General features: G+C 41.0%; 1 long non-coding RNA gene across 1 annotated transcript in view; it reads right to left on the bottom strand.

Annotated features, from left to right (window-relative positions):
• LOC136792859 (uncharacterized) overlaps positions 1 to 18946 on the bottom strand; it is a 223927-nt gene that overhangs the window by 38923 nt on the left and 166058 nt on the right. Inside the window, exons 3-4 of the long non-coding RNA XR_010837394.1 lie at positions 5803 to 5882; positions 3891 to 4146 (exon numbers count right to left, since the gene is read on the bottom strand). This is a non-coding gene — a long non-coding RNA (uncharacterized lncRNA). The remainder of the gene's footprint in view (positions 1 to 3890; positions 4147 to 5802; positions 5883 to 18946) is intronic.

Genomic DNA, 18946 nt, shown 5'->3' with positions numbered 1-18946 from the left:
CACTGATGAGTAACGGGGAGGCAAGCTTCGGAAAATTGTTTTGGGGCCGATCAGTGGAAGGTCGTATATTTATACTAAGGAGGTTGTATCAATAGGTACAGCTCGGGAATGCTACTCATAGCTTTTCCCTGTGGTTTCTATGACAGTGATTAATGGAGCACCTACTGGGAGACTCTCCCACAACTGAGTAGTGTGGATTGAAGTAATCTATGCTGAAGATGTGACTTTTCTGGAAGAGACCAATTTCCCACCTCCTGTACACACTTATGGCTAAAGTCATTTCATGTCTCAGGGAGTGCGCTATTGGTTTTCTCAGACTATGTGGCTTTGACAAACTTCTGGCCTCTCAGAGACTCCTTTAGCCACTCAGAACAGGAGAGCTGGCCTCGTGTCTGGCTCCATCAAGGCTGGAGAGAAGTTCGACCCCATTTTCAAACAGCACGCTCAATACAGCTGTGCTCCTGAATGCAACATGGGATAAGAGGACCAGTGTGAAATCCAGACCTTTGGAGGGAAGAATGCATACATGTATAAATGAAGAAACAGAATTTTTCTATCTTCTTCCCACTCGCAACATATCTGAAGGCCTTGACTCAGCATTATCTGGTCTTAATGTTCACGCTTGTCCATCTGTCTTGGCGATGACTGATTTAATTGTTGGCTTGTTTTCATGACACGAATGTGGGATCTTTGGAGTGCCTAATTCCTTGCAAGTTCCATTCAAGGGTGGAAGAGCTAGAACAAGCTCTAACCAGTAGACGGCCCAGTGACTCAGGAGCTTAAGCATTTACCTAATTAGTAAAGAAAAATGTGGCAAAGATTTGCAGTTAATAAGAGTGAAAGAAGACTCACTGGGGCCTAAATTACGCAAGTTTCTATTTCCTTTTGGGACCATATCAGAACTTGGGAGAAGAAAGGCTACATTCTACCTTTGAGGAATTTTCAGAACATTGTTTTTTCATTGGTCACTAACAAAGGCAAAGGTTTCACCACCTCGGAAAAATGCCTCATTTCCTTTTGTGAAATCTGGGTGCTTTTGAATAAATCCATGTTAGGAATGTGGATCTCCATCTGTGATGGTCAGTGTCCATTCTCATTTTTGAACAAAACCTGGTACCAAGTGGTGGTCCTAGTTAGAAATAACAAGCAAACAAAAACAAACAAAAAAAACTCAAACCAAAAAATCAAAAACAACAACAACAAAAAGGAAGAAAAAAAGAGAAAAGAAGTAACAGAGCACTTGCTTTCCCCAGGCAGCCTGGAACCTACATTTATCCTTGTAAATCAGGAAAATGTAATAATTGAGAGCACAGTCTTTCATTGGAGGAATTCAAATCCCATCTTGACCTCTTTCTAGTTACAGGACTGTCCTCTCTGAGCTCCAGTTTTCTCATCTTTAAAATGGGGTCAGTTATATCCACTTCCCAGGGGCTTCTAAGGATTAAATAACTACATATGAAAAATATTTAACTTAGTGTCAGGCACACAGTAATCATTCAATGTCAATTACTATTAACAAAAATAAAAGAAAAATATAGAAAATGCACACTTATATTGTTTGTTAACATTTATAGTAGAATCTACTTAGTCTGTAAATGGGACTTCTCTAAGTAAAGGGGAAAATTTGATTTCTATGTGTATTAGGTGACAATGGTAGGTTAAAAAATTACCGTTATGAATGATGTTTTCTAATTTTATAGAAAGATGGTATTTCAATACTTGATTTTTAGACTTGTTTTATTTAGTTTTTATTTATTTTTCTTGCCTTATTTCAGAAAAAAAAATTCAAAGTAGCTTAAAAACCTATAAACAAAATAATACAAACTAATTATTTTTTTTACCTACAATCGTTTTTTTTCTCCTACAATCTTAGCAACATTTTAAAAAGTTGTATAATTCCCAGATTGATGTGTAGGACTTGCTCAATAAGTGTTTATTGAGTTTAATTGAAATGAGACGGAGAGAGGGAAGAAAATTCAATAAATGTTGCTCCTTGAGACTTTTTGTTTCTTTGTCAACATATATTTCTTAAATTTGGCCACTATATTGATTTGAACCATAAATAACCAGATTTATTTTTCTTATTTAAATGTTTATGTTAATCCACTTTAAAATTAACTTTGACAATTTAATTGTTTTGAATAAGTACTAAATTCATGTTTCAAAACTGGAAAGATAGAAAAACACTGATGGGAATTTCTCTCCCATTCCTGTTATTTAGCCACTTACTTCTTCTACCTGGAGACAACCTCTGTTAATTTCTGGTTTCAAGCCACTGTTGAAGTTTGTAAAAGAAAATCAGGTCAAGATCAGCATGTAGAACTGTGACCACTGCTTGGCCTTTGAGGTTAGAGATATATGAGTTCCATCACAAGTTCTTCTTAGTAGCTCAGTAGTTTTGGGGCAGGTCGCTTAACATCTCCAAGATCCAGTTTCTAACTCTATAAATGAATACAGTTCTTTGCAGAGACGTTATGAGGTTTAAATGAGAAGATATATGCCATGACGTGGCACATAGTAAGCGTTCAGTAAATACTGCGTTCTGTCATCTTCTATGTACTTCAGTCTTTGGATCAAAAATCTTCTTTGATTTTTATGTGCATTAGCGGCCTGAATGTATATTTTAAATGTTCATACTGTGCATTTGAAAAATGAGGGAAATACTGAAACATTTCTTCCTCCTCCCATCTCCAGTGTTGCTGCATGGATGCTGATGCAGTCATTCATTTAAGAACCAAGGATGGGGTCCTTCTGTGTACTCCTCACTGCTATGGGTTTCTTCTCCCCACCCCACCCTGCACCATGTCCTTCTTATTCTTACCCAATGCCACTGACTACAGAAAATAATTCACTTGCCAAATGGAGCAGGGATTAGATTTCCCTCAGTTCAAGCCCACCTTTTTCCTACAAACGTAGGAAATGTAGGTTATGAGTGTTATCTTCGGAGGTACATAGACCTCAGTTGGAATCTGGGCTTTGTCACTTTCTAGCTAACTAATCTCAGGTACCTAACTTATTATTTCTCAACCTTAGTTTTCTCACCTGGGAAATAACACTAGAAATACCTCCATCACCGAGATGTTTGAGGATGAAAGAAAAAATATAATAAAGTTCCTGAAATGTGGCAAGTGACCAATAACTATGGCTTTTGTAATGATTATTCTGAGACACAGGAGAGGCCTAGATATTTTCTAAATGTTCTGCCTTCTCCACCCAGTAAAATGCAACCAGACTTGCAGATTAGCAAATCAGCCAGTGTTTTACAATGGTGCTTGATGATAAACGGTATATCTACTTGCTATTTGTAGACTTACCCAATGATGCATTTAAGATCATCTATTCTACTTGATGATCTTAAATGCATCATTGGGTAAGTGTTGACTATTCCCATTCATGATGATCAGGCTGGAAACTAGCCCTTGTGGACCTGCTCCTATGTTAAAGGAGAGTGGATCAAATCTATCTGCAAACTTAGCTTTTTGATCATACTATGCTTTTCTTTTTTTCAATTTCCCTTCTCACTCCATCCCTTTGTTTCTTTCCTAATTTTATCTCTATTGTAAAGAATAAACAATAGACTGGGTCTGCTCTCAAAGAAGACACAAGGGAAAAAATAATCATCATTCATCAGATGGCATCCACACCCCAGGGCCAGCGCTAGACTACATGCTCTCATTTAGTCTTCACAGCAGCCCTGGAGCTACTAGTTGCCCAGACAGGGTAACCAAGTTGTCCAAAGTCACACAGCTAACAAGCAAACCTGGGGATCAAATGTAAGACTGTGTGATTCCAAATGTGATTGGTGGGGCCGGGGGTACTGTGTACGTGTGTGTGTCACTGTGCATGGAAAATTCCAAATATCACAACTTTCCTATAGACACTAGACTCACTCTTTGGCTGACTGTGATGGTGTCCCTCTTCACAAACTCCACGGTGCTGTCGGTTGTTGTATCTGCAGAAAGTGAAGAAGCTTCGGCGTCCACGTGCCTTCACTGCTCTTTCCTTTGCTCTGAGGACTGGGCAATAATCTTCCTACCCTTCCCACAGGGCTTCTGGTCTCGTCATCTGCTCAGACTCCTGATGCGTGCTTGCCTCAAAGCCAAACATGGGCAGCGACGGCATCGCTGGTGCCCAGCAAATGTTTGCCTGATAAATAAATGAATGAGTGAATGCGAGTGAAGGAGAGTAGCTGGCATCAGGTCATCTATATCTTGGTCTTTGTCTTGGATTTGTGATATTGGCCTCTAGCAGAAGCCTCAAACTTCTCTTTTGATTTTCTGTTCTTCTAATTTACGACACCCCCCAGCCCCCCACCCAACCCCAACACACAAAGATGTGGAGGAAGGCTGACGTGAGCATTCAGGCTTCAGAATGTTCACTGGGCAGTTTTTTAGAAGTGGAACCACAGGGACTGAATTAGATCTTTCCGGGTAGATGTGGATATGACCTTTAAATGGACAGGTTCAAAATCAGGAGACTAGAGGAGTAGGGCCTTGAGGGTAGTTGGCAATACTTTGTCCAGGAATGAAAGTAATTTTCCATGTAGTCCTATATGTTTTATTGGAGTTCCACATTGGAGTTTGTGGCTAACAATCCAGCTAATATACATCACTTTTCTTTGCTCTCAGAGATATAATGGGAAGGGGTGGTCATGGACAAGGGCAGGATTCAGACGCGTACAGGTTCCTGGCTGAAATATCATGTCATTCTACACTGGCATCCCAGTCTCACCAAGACCCTCAAAAATGACTCGTCTCAAGGGCATTTCTCAGTGTTCTGTTTGACTGTTTGGAAGCCATGAGACAATCATATTCTCCATGTCTAGGTCCTCATCTCATTTCTCATATGATGGTGTTAGGACAATCTGTGGGGATTCTGGAGAGGAGAGGAGGAGTTAAGGCATCGATCCCATTGACTGGGTGAGTTGGGTCTCAAAGTGATCTATTAATGAGTGTTACTCATTTTGACCACTTTCTTGGAGGGAAACTTCTTGGACTTGGCCACTTCTCCGACTGCACTTTTTCCACCCATAGATATCCAGGCTGGAAAAATCATACTAATGGACAAGTCACTTAGTTCTCTACTGTTCTCATGAGGTGTTCCTGATCCACCAAATTCATCTTGGTCAGGTGTACACTTAGCACTTAACCCATCAATTCCCCAGAACTCCTTGGGGTTCAGGATGACTAGTGCCAATAAATACACTAAGGTAAAGCACGGTGAGTTTGCAGAGGATGCTGTGGGTCTGTTCCAGGGTACACAGAAAGGCCCTTAAATTGCAGCCCTTATCTACCCTTTACATAGTAGATTCTCTATAAGCATTTGCCCTGCTCAGGTCAATGATTTTAGTCCCTCAACTCTGAATGACTGAACATGTCTAATTCCCATTTTAATCATATTACCTGGATGAGCAAAAGTAGCTCTAGACTGATTTACTCATTCTAGCTTCCAAGGAAAAAATCCAATGAATATGGTGCTTAACCTATTTTGAGGGCAGCTACAAGCCATACTGGTGTTCTTGCAACTATGAGATATTTTATGTTCTGATAAGGGCCAAACATTCCTGCCTCAAATGGCTCCCCATCACACCGAGATCTTGCAACAATAACACTAGTGATTCAGACATTAATCTTAAGTATCCGGGGAGCTCTAAAACATTGTAACCCACCAGCAAGGACCACGGTAATTGCCACGTAGATCCGCCCCATAGCGTGGCCCTTATTATGACCAGCCAGCTAAGGCTTGCTCTTAAATCATCCCAATTGAACAGAGCCTTGTAGAAACACCATCATCTACACATACCTCTGCTTCGTTTCATTAATCTGTTATCCTCTTTACAAATGAGGTTCTTCATCCACTCCCTTCCTCCAGATTAGTAATGCCTGTTAAGTAAACGAACATGAAATTTCAAAAGGAAACAGAAGCAATAATCATTACCAGCTGCAGTGGTAAGCACTGCAAAAATGCTCACACTTCACAGAGAAAAATGCATGCTGCTCTTTGAAGGCATTCAGTTCTTTAGAGATGGATACACGTATAACTTCTAGGCCAGGCTCCATTCTGTTCCAACAATAAGCTCTGCACTTTGGGAAGGGTGCTGAGAAACGAACTTTGGCCTTCATGACCCATCTGGAGCATTCAGTGATGACACTGACTTTGAAGTTACACTTACCTGGCCAACCCTGCCACTCACTGGCTTGGTATGCTGTTCATTTTTTTAATCCATTCATTCAGACCACAAATACTCTGTGTCATATACTTGCTAGGCACTACCTATTACTAGCCCCCCACCCCCCCAAAAAATACTATAAAGGCAATGGGAACTCAGAGAAAGAATAACTTAACCATACTTGGAAGGTCAAGGAGGGCTTCTTGGAGGAAACTGTAGCTAAGATCAGACATGGAGAATGAAGAATATCAGCCCCAGTTTTCTCATCTGTGAAATGGGTATGAGGGTACCTACCTTCAAAATAGTTATAACGTTAAATGAGATGATGTTCCTTAAATGCACAACTACATTGGATGCAGATTTGGTATTTACTAAATCTTACCAGTGTTTTTATATGATTATAACAATTATATTTTCCGCTTTATATAATTTGAAAAAGGCATAAACATATTAAAAAGGAACAAAATAAAAGCCACTCATATCCCATACCCTAAAAATGTTTATCTTCTATTAACATTTTAAGATATTTCTTGCCAAACATTTTTGTTCCTTTGTATATTTATATATTTGGGGTTACCCTTTTAATGTATTTTGGACCCTTATTATTTTAAAGTTAGCTGTATATCAAAGTGCTTTCCCACATCATCAAACAGTCATTGTAAACATTATTTTCAATAGCTATGTATTACATCGTATGGATTTATTATAATTTAGCTAAACATTCACCTATTTCTGTTCTTTTAGGCCGTTTTCAATTTGTAGCCATTATAAGTTGAATTTCTGACTATTGTAAATCATGCTTAAATGAACATCTTTGTGCATAAATCTTTGTGCCTATTTTTGATTATTTCCTTAGGCTAGCTTCCCAGAATTAGAATGACTGGGTCATAGGCTATGAATATTTTTAAGGCTATGAAGTCATATTGCCAAATTGTCTTCCAAAGGGGTTATAACAATTTATGTTCTGACTGGGAGTGAATGAGCTGGCCTGTCTCCACATAAGCTTGCCTCTAAATTGAAGTTACTATTACTGTTATTCTTGTTACCACGTGCTGTTAGTTCCTCAGGGCCATTTCAGGTTTTCGAAGTTCAACCTAGATTGGTTTTTTTCTTTTTGCCTCTAAATTTAAAAGCAGTACCTGTACTTTCTGTACTGGTAAAATAGAGAAAAACAACAGACTAAACAAACAAAAGAGAGCAAAAGCATGAATAATCCCACTAATCAGAGACAACTACTCTCAAGCCAATATTGTTTTTATTATTTCCAATGTAGAAATTTGTTCTTTTTCATTATTGTTTAGTGCTGCATGTCCCTTTTTTTTCATTTACATTTGTGCATGTTTTGACATTCTTTTTAAAATGTCATTTTAAACAATTGTCTACATTACAATTAATGTTGTCGATAGATCAATTTCATTTTGTTTTCTCCCAGGCATGGGGATATTAGGAATAAATATATTTCTCAAACTCTTTACACTAGGGATTCTCAACCTTTGTACATTTTGGACCAGATAAATCTTTGCTGGTGGAGGGCTGTCTTGTGGATTGTAGAATGTTTAGCAACATCCCTGGTTTCTACCCACTAGAGGCCAGTAGTACCCAGAGGCCCTCCTACCCGTCCCTAGACTTGTGACAATCAAGATATCTCCAGACATTGCCAACTGTTCCCTGGGCGGCAGACTTACCCCAGATGAGAGCTGCTGACCGTATCGACTACACTGTGCTCCTGGAGTCACCACTGTTAACCTGGACTTAAACATTCCCGGCAACGGCACACTCACAAGTGACATGTGCATTCCAGTTCTGGACAGCTCTGTCCCCAAAGTTCTTTCTTACAGGAATCCGAGTCTTTCTGAACTATATAGTCACAATCTTAGCTTTTCCTTTAAAAAATGTACGCAGACATATTTTGTCTTTTGCACTTATCTTTCAAATATTAGAAGACTGCTAACGTCTCTACATTAAAGAACCTGTTTATTTTCTTCCCCATTAACTGAATATCCTTTCAATCCCTTCCCAACCTCGTCTCCATCCACTGAATGTGTTTCTGTCTTTGTCCATTACTCTCTTTTTCGTACAGCGTCAAATATGAGCTGAACTGAGCAGAACGGAGAAAAGCAGGATTTTCTCTATCTTACTTGACAGACCATGAACCTTATGAAATTGCCTTTATTCAACAAGTTTTGATCTACCAAAATGGAAATTTAATACTCTAAAACTTGATGTATTTCTGTGTATTCAAACATCAAATTTGCCTTTCTGGAGAATGTATCACATCAATGACTCGTATTTCATTTACTGTCATCTAAAGACTAACACTTTGTTCATAAATCCCTCAACTTGGCTTGTCTGATTAAGTTAAAGAGAGTCACCTGGAACATTACTAATGACCATGTGCCCCACAGAAACTAGATACAAAATTATAGAGATACAGAGTGATGGAGTAGGAAAAGACCAAAGAAACCATTTGATTTCACATCCTCCTTTCACAGATGGGGGAACTGAGAGTCAGGACATAATACCTGCCCAAGTTTCACAGCCATTAACTCCTAGTAAGATTTCCTCTAGAAGCCTGATTCCCAGACTGCTGATCTATCCAAGGACACCAAGAAGAACAAGGGAATGGCTTAAGAAAAAGTATCTATGTACATAATACGTTAGATAGAAAAATAGAGCAGGGAAATAAAGATGGGACGACAGGCACAACCTGTAACCGTGATGTCTGCAAGGACAGACGATTGACGGGAAGCTCAGGCAATTAGCTGATCCTGTTTTGACAGCAGGGGCCAAAGGCAATAAAATACATTTGACTGGGTGAATCTGAATGGGGAAGGGAATGGGTCACCTGCACACTGCAACTTCTAAGTGTCTGGGTTCTCCCTTTCAATATGGCCGCTTCAAATTAATCTTATTAATTGACCACAGGAGTTTAGGGGCAGACAAGTTATTGCTCCTCTAGATCTCTGAGTAAATTATTCCCGGTCACAGGAACCTCCTTTATTTTCCCATCTCTTCTGCTTCTCTCTTTGCCTTTAACTAGTCAAGGCTCTATTCCACTAGAAAGAGGAAACAATTTCTAAATTGAGTACTTGATGAATTTCACCAAAAAGTAACCGCCACCACCAACTTTAAAAAAATAAAAATAATTTTTACAAAAACCTCATTATTTTGTTTTTAACTAGTGTGTTTCCCAAGCACCTTTTGAGTTCAAAAAATGGACAGTATAAAGAAACAACGTGGATATTTCGTAAGACACTTGTGATCGGCCACGTACACTTATCTCTACCTCCCTGCAGCCTTTTCCCTGTCAACTCATAAACCTCGTTTGTGTTCTGTGACTTGGCACGCCTGCCACAGTAACTGAACGGCTCCTTAGGATCGCAACAGGATGTTTGATGTAGGTTAGCCATGAATCAATGCTGATATGCCTAATCCTGAGAATCGCAAGTATGATACAAATAAATATTCTGGGCTTCCCTGGGGGCGCAGTGGTTGAGAGTCCGCCTGCCGATGCAGGGGACGCGGGTTCGTGCCCCGGTCCGGGAAGATCCCACGTGCCGCGGGGTGGCTGGGCCCGTGAGCCATGGCCGCTGAGCCTGCGCGTCCGGAGCCTGTGCTCCGCAACGGGAGAGGCCACAGCAGTGAGAGGCCCGCGTACCGCAAAAATAAACAAGCAAACAAATAAATAAATAAATATTCTGGCCTTGCTGCGAGTGAGTAATTGGACGTGAATTACATTTGTCCTTTTGACAATGCTGCAAAGCAGAATGGCCAAGTTGAGGGGACGTCCTGTATTTATGTGCTTCCACCACAATGGGTAATTAAGTGGAGGTGAATAGTTTAAGGTCAAACCGTGGTCCTGCCCTTGATTTGCTGCTTTCAATAGCACAGCTGAAACTGAAAGGGTAAACAGCAATGCCCTCCAATGGTAAGGATGTTTAGGATCACGGGTTTTAGAGCCAGTGAGAAAAACTGCACTCAAATCCCTGCTCCATCTGTCTAGCCCAGTGGGTTGTCCTGGGCTTAAATGAGGTGAAATATGAACACGTCATAACAGTAAGAGACACACACATGGCAGATCTTAATATTATTGCTTCCCTATAAGTAGGTGAAATTTCTGAGTCCATTTCTTTGAGTAAATGTTTCCTAACCCTTTTAAGGGGACATAAACCTCTTTGAAAATATGATGAAGGCTATGGGCCTGCTTCCCAACAGAAACACACTCACACTCCACACATGCACATGCACTTACACACACTCTTAAACAACATTCCAGAAGGCTGACAGAACTTCAGCAAGCCTATCTATTCTAGGGCTCCATAAAGCCTAGATAAAGAGCTCTTAATCCAAGGTGTTTTGGGTCAAAAAGCTTTAGATCCATCGTCCTTTATAAAATGTGTATTTCCCAGTTCCTTCCCATTTAAAAATGGAGGAAGAATAAAGTCTAATAGGTCAGGGCCGGCTCATGGGCGTGTGACCTGTGTAACCGCACAAGACTCCACACTTAGAAGGGTCCACACTTGGTTTAATGCTCTACTTGAAACTTTGCACTGACTCGAAATTTTGAACAGCAGGCCCTGCATTTTCATTATGTACTGGTCCCCACAATTATGGAGTTGGTCCTGCCCAGGTCACAGTCACACATCTTTTTTTTTTGTCCAATTTATTGATAAATTTATTTATTTTTAAATTTTTTTAATTAACTTTTTATATTGGAGTATAGCCGATTCACAATGTTGTGATAGTTTCAGGTGCACAGCAAAGCGACTCAGCCATCCCTATACAGGTATCCATTCTCCCCCAGACTCCCCTCCCAGCCAGGCTGCCACATAACATTGAGCAGAGTTCCCTGTGCTGTACGGTAGGTCCTTGTGGGTTATCCTTTCTAAATATAGCGGTGGGTACATGTCGATCCCAAACTCCCTAACTATCCCTTCCCCCCACCCATCCCCCCGGTAACCATAAGTTCATTCTCTAAGTCTGTGATTCTGTTTCTGTTTTGTAAATACGTTCAATTTGTTTCACTTCTTTTTAGATTCTGCCTATAAGCGGTATCATAGGATATTTCTCTTTCTCTGCCTGACAGTCACACACCTTGTGGGATGCAGAGCAGAGATTCACTCTCCCTCAGCCTCCACCCACCCCCCACCCCAGCCTCTTCCAGCACACACTTTCCTCTCACCCTTCGTATCCCTCCGTCACACTCATCCTCATTTCTCATACAAGTTGTGTACATTTATTATTTGATACTCTGTCTTCCCGCAGTGGAATGTCTGCTCCATGAAGGCAGAGACTTCATCTGGGCTGCACCTCACGCCTAGCACAGTGCCTGGCACACGGCCAGAACATCACAAATATGTATTGAATGAATTCAGCCCAGGCGCCTTGAGAGCAGAGCACACTTAACACTTCACCCATTGACACACTTCACTAATATCCTATAGTGACTATGATGGCACCACCCTGTACACTCAGCGAATTCACAGTTTTCTGGGGGTCAGTCAATAGCCATGACTTTCTTGAAATAAGAATCTTTGTGTTTGACTGGAGGAAAAATTAGGAGGCACTTTTATTTTTTTAAAGAGGCATACTAGGGAGAAAAAAAGAGATCCCTAACACTTCTTGAAATCTACTCTGTGCTAGGAGATGGGTACCAGAATATATCCTACCTCATTTAAATGAATTATTCCTCCACACGCACGGGTATGCTTTATTAATCCCCATCTTACAGAAAAGAAAACTGAGGCTCAGGGTAAATCACTCCCTCATCCAAGCTTCCTCAGCCAACAAGGGGTGGCTATATAAATTAGCCATCAGCAATGATGATTATTATTGTTAAAATGCATCAATTTTTATAACTTGTGAAGCTCACATCTTCCAGGAAATAAAATAGAGAACTTCTTATTTATGAGGATATTCAGGCTTGGGAGCCAGTTTTCCTCCCATCTGCTTGTTACTCTTTTGCTGGGTTTTGTTTTCTTTGGTGAGAATTGAGGAAAGGGGGTCAGGAGGCAATATGGCGTCAGTTATTCATTTCCTCCCATGTTCCTCTACTTAGGACTTACGGTGCCAGACTCCGTGCTAGCTGCTTTTGGGGGGCTGCAGAGGTGAATCAGATACTGTCCTGTTCTCAAGGAGGTCACTGCTTCCTGTTGGCAACAAAACACCCAGTCACTCCATAAACATCCCCTTAGCGCCTACCCTGTGCCCAGCACAAGGCCGAGTGACACACGGAAGATCACCCTTTTCCTCAGGAGCTCCCAGAGTGGGAGGAGGGCCCCTGGCTTCTAGTTAATGTAATAGTCAAAATGCAAAAGCTACTGCAAGTGGTGTGAGAAGAACGACAGGTCTGTCTTGCCCTGGCTGTATTCGCAGTGCCTTGCACAATTCTGGGCACACACGTGTCGACTGAGAAACAAATGCATAACCTAAACGTTGAGAATTACGTTTTATTCGGCAGCTTTTCTGAGGATTTAAGCCCAGAAGACAGCCTCTAAGATCGGTTGGAGGGACTCCTCCAAGGAAGCAAGGGAGAAGCCAGAATATATAGGAGTTTTGCCATGAAAACCAGGTAGCTGGAACATCATTAATTAAAGAAAACCAGATATCTCAAGTTAATGAATTAGCACTTTTCTGTGTCTGGGAAGATGCCAGAATCTGGGCTCGTTGAAATCATTCCTTTGATGTGCACCTGAACTATCAAGGGCCAGTACACTGCTTTTTACTGCCCTGCATCCTTTCAGGGTGCCCAGTTGGGGGCGGCTACAGTAGCTGAGGGCTTAATGGCCGCAACATCCTTTGTTCGCTGATATGACAAGAGACATTTTTCATCCGCACACTAGATGTTCGATAAATATCTGTGAGAGGACTGAAGTGCTCCAGTGCAGTGGTATGTAAGGTCGGCCAAGTGTGTGTGGGGGGTGATAACTGAGAAAGATGTAATATCAGAGAGCTGATATCTGAGCTTCCTTTAATTAAAAATACTATCAAGGAAAGGACATTTGAGAAAAAAGTATCTTCATGAGCAAAAGCCTAGTGGTGCTAAAATGTGTGGGGGACAGCTGAGTTTAGCATGGGTGTGGGTTCCGGGGACAGCTGGAGCTGAAGGAGGCGGCGCAAGGCTGGCAGGGCAGGTTGTGAAGGCCTGTGTGCGTGGCTAGCGTGGAAAGGCACTACCAGACTCGTGTTGCAATAGTTGTGACCCAAACTGACTCAGTGGCAGTGAGAACAAAAGAGAGTGGATAGGCACAGTTATAAGAATGTGGAATCATATTTACTTCTCACAATAAGTCATGTATTATTATCAAGGTATTAATATCCTAACTCCAGGAGAAAGGTATTATCATCCCCACTTTACCGTTGAAGAAATAGAGGCTTCTGGCGGTTAAGTGACATTTCCTAGGTCACAAACCTCATCAGTTTCATAGTCGAAATTTCAGTTTATCTGACCCTAGCCCAGTATCTGAGAAAAATGCAAAAGACATAATGGGTAGAAGAATCATGATTGGTAGAATTTGCAATCATGATTGGTAGAATCATGATTGCAAATGTGAGACCCTATACACTTGGTCTAGTCCATCCACAGGCCTTCTTGGGCTGGTACTTGTTGAAAGATTTTTGAATTTGAAGGGCTGCACCACAGACCCCAGTACTCCCCAGCTGTCCACAAAGCCTCTTCACATATTCATGTGACTGGTCTGCCCCAGTGATGGCAAGTAACAAGAGCAGCCAAATGGGGAGACTTAAAAGAGGTAGAACTCATTCAAACTCATTTGAGACAATAAGAAAATGTCAATAAAGAACTTGGGATTGAAGTGAGATAGAGAAGCAAAAGCAAAAAAAGGGTTAATTTGGAATTGACATTTGGGACATTTGTGAAGAGAGAAACAGGAAGCCAGGGAATTTGTATTCAGTCCAGATGTGAGATGGGCAGGAAGAGGGAAGGAACATTCAGAAAGATAATGGGTTCCATTCTCTGCCTTCTGCCTGGAGCAGGGGAGGGCGTAGATTTGGAGGGTGAAGGAAAGGAGGAAGAGCTACTAGGCCTGTGATCTTTCAGCATTCCCTTCTGTTGGAGTCATCTGTGTAAGTGAAGGAGGAGGAGGCTTAGCGACCCGAGTACCATGTTTACATAAGTAAACATAAGCCTAAGACATTCTGTTTCTTATCAAATTAACAATGATTTACAAAGTGGTAATATTCGGTGTTAGTGCGGTGATGGAGAAAAGAGCGGTTTAATACATAGCTCTGGGAGTAAATTGGTTAAGCCAGCTGAGACCAAAAAAAAAAAAGGCGATATTTTCCAAAGGTATGAAAACAATTCCACCTTCAGAAATCTAACCTATGGAAACAATCTGAAATGTGGACAAAAATCTAATGTATAGAGATGTTCATTATAGTATGTAAAATAGTAAGAAAACTGTAAAACATCTAAATGTTCAATGGTCATGAAAATTTTCTGACATTCATAAAATGAATAACAAGCAACAGTTTAATGCAGAATATTGTATAAAGAATGTTCGATAACCTGAGAAAGTATTTATGATACAGTATAACATAAAGTGAAAAGAGCAGGATACACAGCTGTATACATGATGCGATAGGCACAGAGAAAATTCTAAATTCTATATGCCAGGGGTTGGCAAACTATGGTTCTTGTTCCAAATCTGTCCTGCCACTTCTGTTTGTACATAACTGATACACAGACACACTGGTTCTCTATGTATCCTCTAAGGCTGCTTCCATGCTACAATGGCAGAATTGAGTGAGTGAGTGCATAGATCCTCAAAGCCTAAAATATTTATAATCTGGTTCTTTAGAGAAAGAGTTTGCTGACTCCTGCTGTATGCTAAAATGTTAATGGTGATTTTTGTAATTGCAGAATTATATTTTTGAAAAAGCACTGTTATATTTATCTTTCATTTTTACAATAGGCATGTATTATTTTTACAACATGTAAAAAAAGAGCACTTAAAAATATCTGGCTACAAACGAGAGCGAGCACTCAATATGTTTTTGCTCAGGTTTGTGTTCAGCGATGCAAAATGAAGCAGTTTGGCTTACGTTGCTCTGAGTATTAGGAAGTCTCAAAGCGAACCCCCAGGGGTGACCTTTTCCACGTTTGTAGTACACCCTTTCAAAGGTGTGTGTGCAGAGGGAGAACGTCATGTTGTCCACAGCTTTAGGCTTGGCTACAACGCCGATTTTATGTCCTTTGCTGATTAGTTGAGAAGGTACGTGTGATAACGGAAAGACAATCACTCTCCACTGTCAGAGCCTGCAGCCCGGTCCCTGGACCTGACCTTTGGACCAGAGGAGAATGCCTGAATACCTCTGGGCCCCGGTTGCCTGGTCTCCAAAACCAGCATAATAATCTATTACCTGCTACTAGTCAGAGGGCTGGCTCAGATGTCCCGTTGACCTTCTGTCCAGCTCTCAGCTCTGTGATTCCATGATTCATCTGTAATATGTGATCACCTTTCAGCACGGAGGATCTTGCTACTTGACTTCCTAAATTAGTGGGATGCAGGGATAGCAGCGAATACGCAGGAGAGAAAAGCCCCTCTCTCCTCCGCAAAACTCTGACACGACGCTCGACACTAGCTGGTGACCTCTAGGAAAAGCTCCCCAAGCGGGATGGTGCCCACTGCCTCTCCCCTCTCCCCCAACCCATGTTCCCTCCAGTGATAAGCCATAATGGAAAAGAATATTGAAAAAAAGAATGTATATATATATGTATAACTGAGTCACTTTGCTGTACAGCAGAAATTAACACAACACTGTAAATCAACTCTACTTTAACTATACTTTAATAAACAAATAAATGTCCTGTCATATGTGCCATTCCATGTACAGTTCAAAGAAATAGGATGTCTGTGAGAAAGAAACACAAATCGGTTTGCTATGCTTCAGCCACCAAGAAAAGATACTAAAATAGCTAAAAAGGCAGTTCACCGGAAGAAAAATTCAAATAGATATTTTTCTTTTGGTTCATAGTTCTGGTTTCTGTTTGCAATGGGGATTTCATGGGGGAAAACATTTAACCCAAGAGCTGGACATTTTGAGACAGCAAAGGTGAGGACACCCACATAGCTCTTCACTGTTGTCACAATTTCCCAGCCCAGCTCAGGCACCATCCCTTGTATGCAGAGAATTTTTTCTACAAGTCATGTGGGGTGATATAGGACAAAAGGCATATATTTTCGCTTACAAAAAGAAATTCTGAAGAGCTAATATTAGTACAGCACGGTGACCACAGTTAATATGATACTGTATACTTGAAAGTTGATGAGAATAGATCTTAAGCATTCTCATCACACACAAAAAAGAATTATATCTATGTTAACTATGTGAAGTGGTGGATGTGTATTTATCTTGATTTTGGTAATCATTCTACAAAGCATATGCATATCAAATCATCAGGTTGTACGCTTTATTTTTTAAGGTGTCATGTGCAGATTATTCCTTTGTAAGTTCAGAATGTAGCAATTAAGAAAGCTGATGCCTAGATAACCTTAATGGAGAAAAGGACAAAGAAAGATGTCATGAGTATCCCTCCTATTGGATCGTTTAAATCTTCCTCCAAAAAAATTATGTTCTAATGGGGCACTATTTTGTTCACAGCTTTGTATGCCTAGAATGTATCTCCTGAGATCCCTTGATAGTTGGGATAGAAAGACCATATCTTCAACCCCATTTCACAGGTCATTACAAGCTGGTGAAGGTCATCACATTTCTGGTCAAACGTAGATAGTTGGGAAAGGCCCCCATCTTCCCCTTGCCCCCAACTACTATCCTGGAACTTATACATTCTTATCTAGGGTTCCACATGGAGTGTTGAAATCCTGATGTTTTTGCTGAAACTCATTGGACTGACTTCCAACACCATTTTCTAAGGTCACACCTGAGCCACACAGGAAAACTTGCTTTATAACTATGGAGGCGTTGATCTGATAATCTTACCCAACGCATTCAGATTTTTAACTCTAAGTAACCGGGTTGTCTCAAATCAAAAGCACACAACTATTAAGGCCCTCTTTAGCATCGAGAAGATGGCCATTCAAGTCTTGATTGAAAAACTTTAGACTCTTTCGAGGCTCATTTCCACTCACACCCCTTCACCATCACCCAGCCCCACTAGGAGGGTGTTTGCCAATGAGTTCGGCCTTACACTCTCAAGATATCATAGGAATTTTTATAATTCCAAGCTGTTTTGTAAATGCTGTCTCTCCTGCCAAAAGTCCCCTCACTTCTCTTTAACTGCATGCTTCTATTCATTGTTCAAGACCCAGCTAAAATTATACTGCACCATTCTCCCCAAACTTCTGGAGTCATTTAGGTGGCTCTGTGCCATTTCATCTGTTTCTCTTTCCTAACACAGAAATGACTAGCAATTTGACAGTTAGACTGTTTAAATTTGAATTTTGAACCTCTCATCAGTAACTTGAATGTTTTAGGCAATTTATGTAACCGTCTTACCCTCAGTTCCTCATCTTTAAAATGGGTCTAATGCGGATACATACCACACAGAGCTGTGGTAGGAAGTAAATGAGAAAAAGAACCTTACAGCCTTTGCCTAGTGTTTAGAAGAAACACTGGGAAGAGAGGAAGAAAATGATAAAGTTAGTTTTTACAGTCACTGTATCGGTGAGCTTCAGAAGGAAAAGAACTCTGTCCCATTTATCCCTGAGCCTTGAGCTCCTAACCAGGCCTGACATACACTTACTGGGGAAGGAGTGTTTGAAGCATAATGGAAATTAGGTCACTTGAGGAAATTATAAACCAACCCCCAAGCAAGGAGAACCCTGTACTATAATGACTGCAAATAGTTCAGGCAAGCTGTGGATGGCTGTTGGAATCCAAACAGCGTAGGACCTGGCATGGGAGAAAGGATGGGTAGGTGGCTTGCTCTCCTAAATTTCCCTAATCATCTGGGAGAGTGATGAGTATTTTGGGTGCTCGGGTGGGTAGATCTCCACACTGCCCTTCTGCAGGAGGGCTCACCGGAACACTCTTGTGATGTTGGATATCATTAATTCTGTGGCCCACTGCACATTTCATCTCAATGAAATTGTAAGTGTCTCTCACTGTGCTTTTTTCCTGTATAAATATAACCCTGTCAATACCAGGGCCTGTGTATTTACTGGAGTAGCAATATAAACCCAGATGTGCCTGAGCTGAACAGTCTCTATTTTCCCCACCTTGCTGGGCAGGTGGCATCCGTGTCACTGTCAAGCTCAAAAGAGGAGCAGCTCCTGTTGGTCAAATGAGCGATTTGTGTTCATGAGAAATGCAAAGGTACAGACGGGTGAGGCGGTCAGAGTAGGGAAGGGGGATATGCAGGAGGTGGGCTCTGCAAGCATGAGCTGGCCTCAGGTTGCCTTGCCAACTCTAGCCTCTCAGCTCCCAACCAGACTATCTCCTTCCTTCCTCCCAAGCTGTCTTGAAAAACCTGTAGAATACAAATTTGTAGAATACAAATTAGAGGAATTCTTCCCTACTTCTTCTCCTTCACCATTAGCACCAAATGACTTTATAGTAGCACCTAATGGTTTATTTAAAAAGTGTCACCTTTTAATATATTCATTTATTCATTCAACAGATATTTCTGTGGTACCTATTATGTGCTAAGTGCTGTGTTAAACACTAGATAAAGATGAACAAATCAGGGGTATTTCCTACTTCCACCGAGTTTACAGCCTGTAAGCTATAAGCTTATGTTCATCTGATGCTCACAGCAAGTACTTTGGAGATAAGAATCGTTATATCCTTTTGACA

Source organism: Kogia breviceps, chromosome 17, assembly GCF_026419965.1.
Source record: "Kogia breviceps isolate mKogBre1 chromosome 17, mKogBre1 haplotype 1, whole genome shotgun sequence".
Lineage (NCBI taxonomy): Eukaryota > Metazoa > Chordata > Mammalia > Artiodactyla > Physeteridae > Kogia > Kogia breviceps.
The sequence above is the reverse complement of the archived record's forward strand: the minus strand, read 5'-3'. Positions and strand labels throughout refer to the sequence as shown.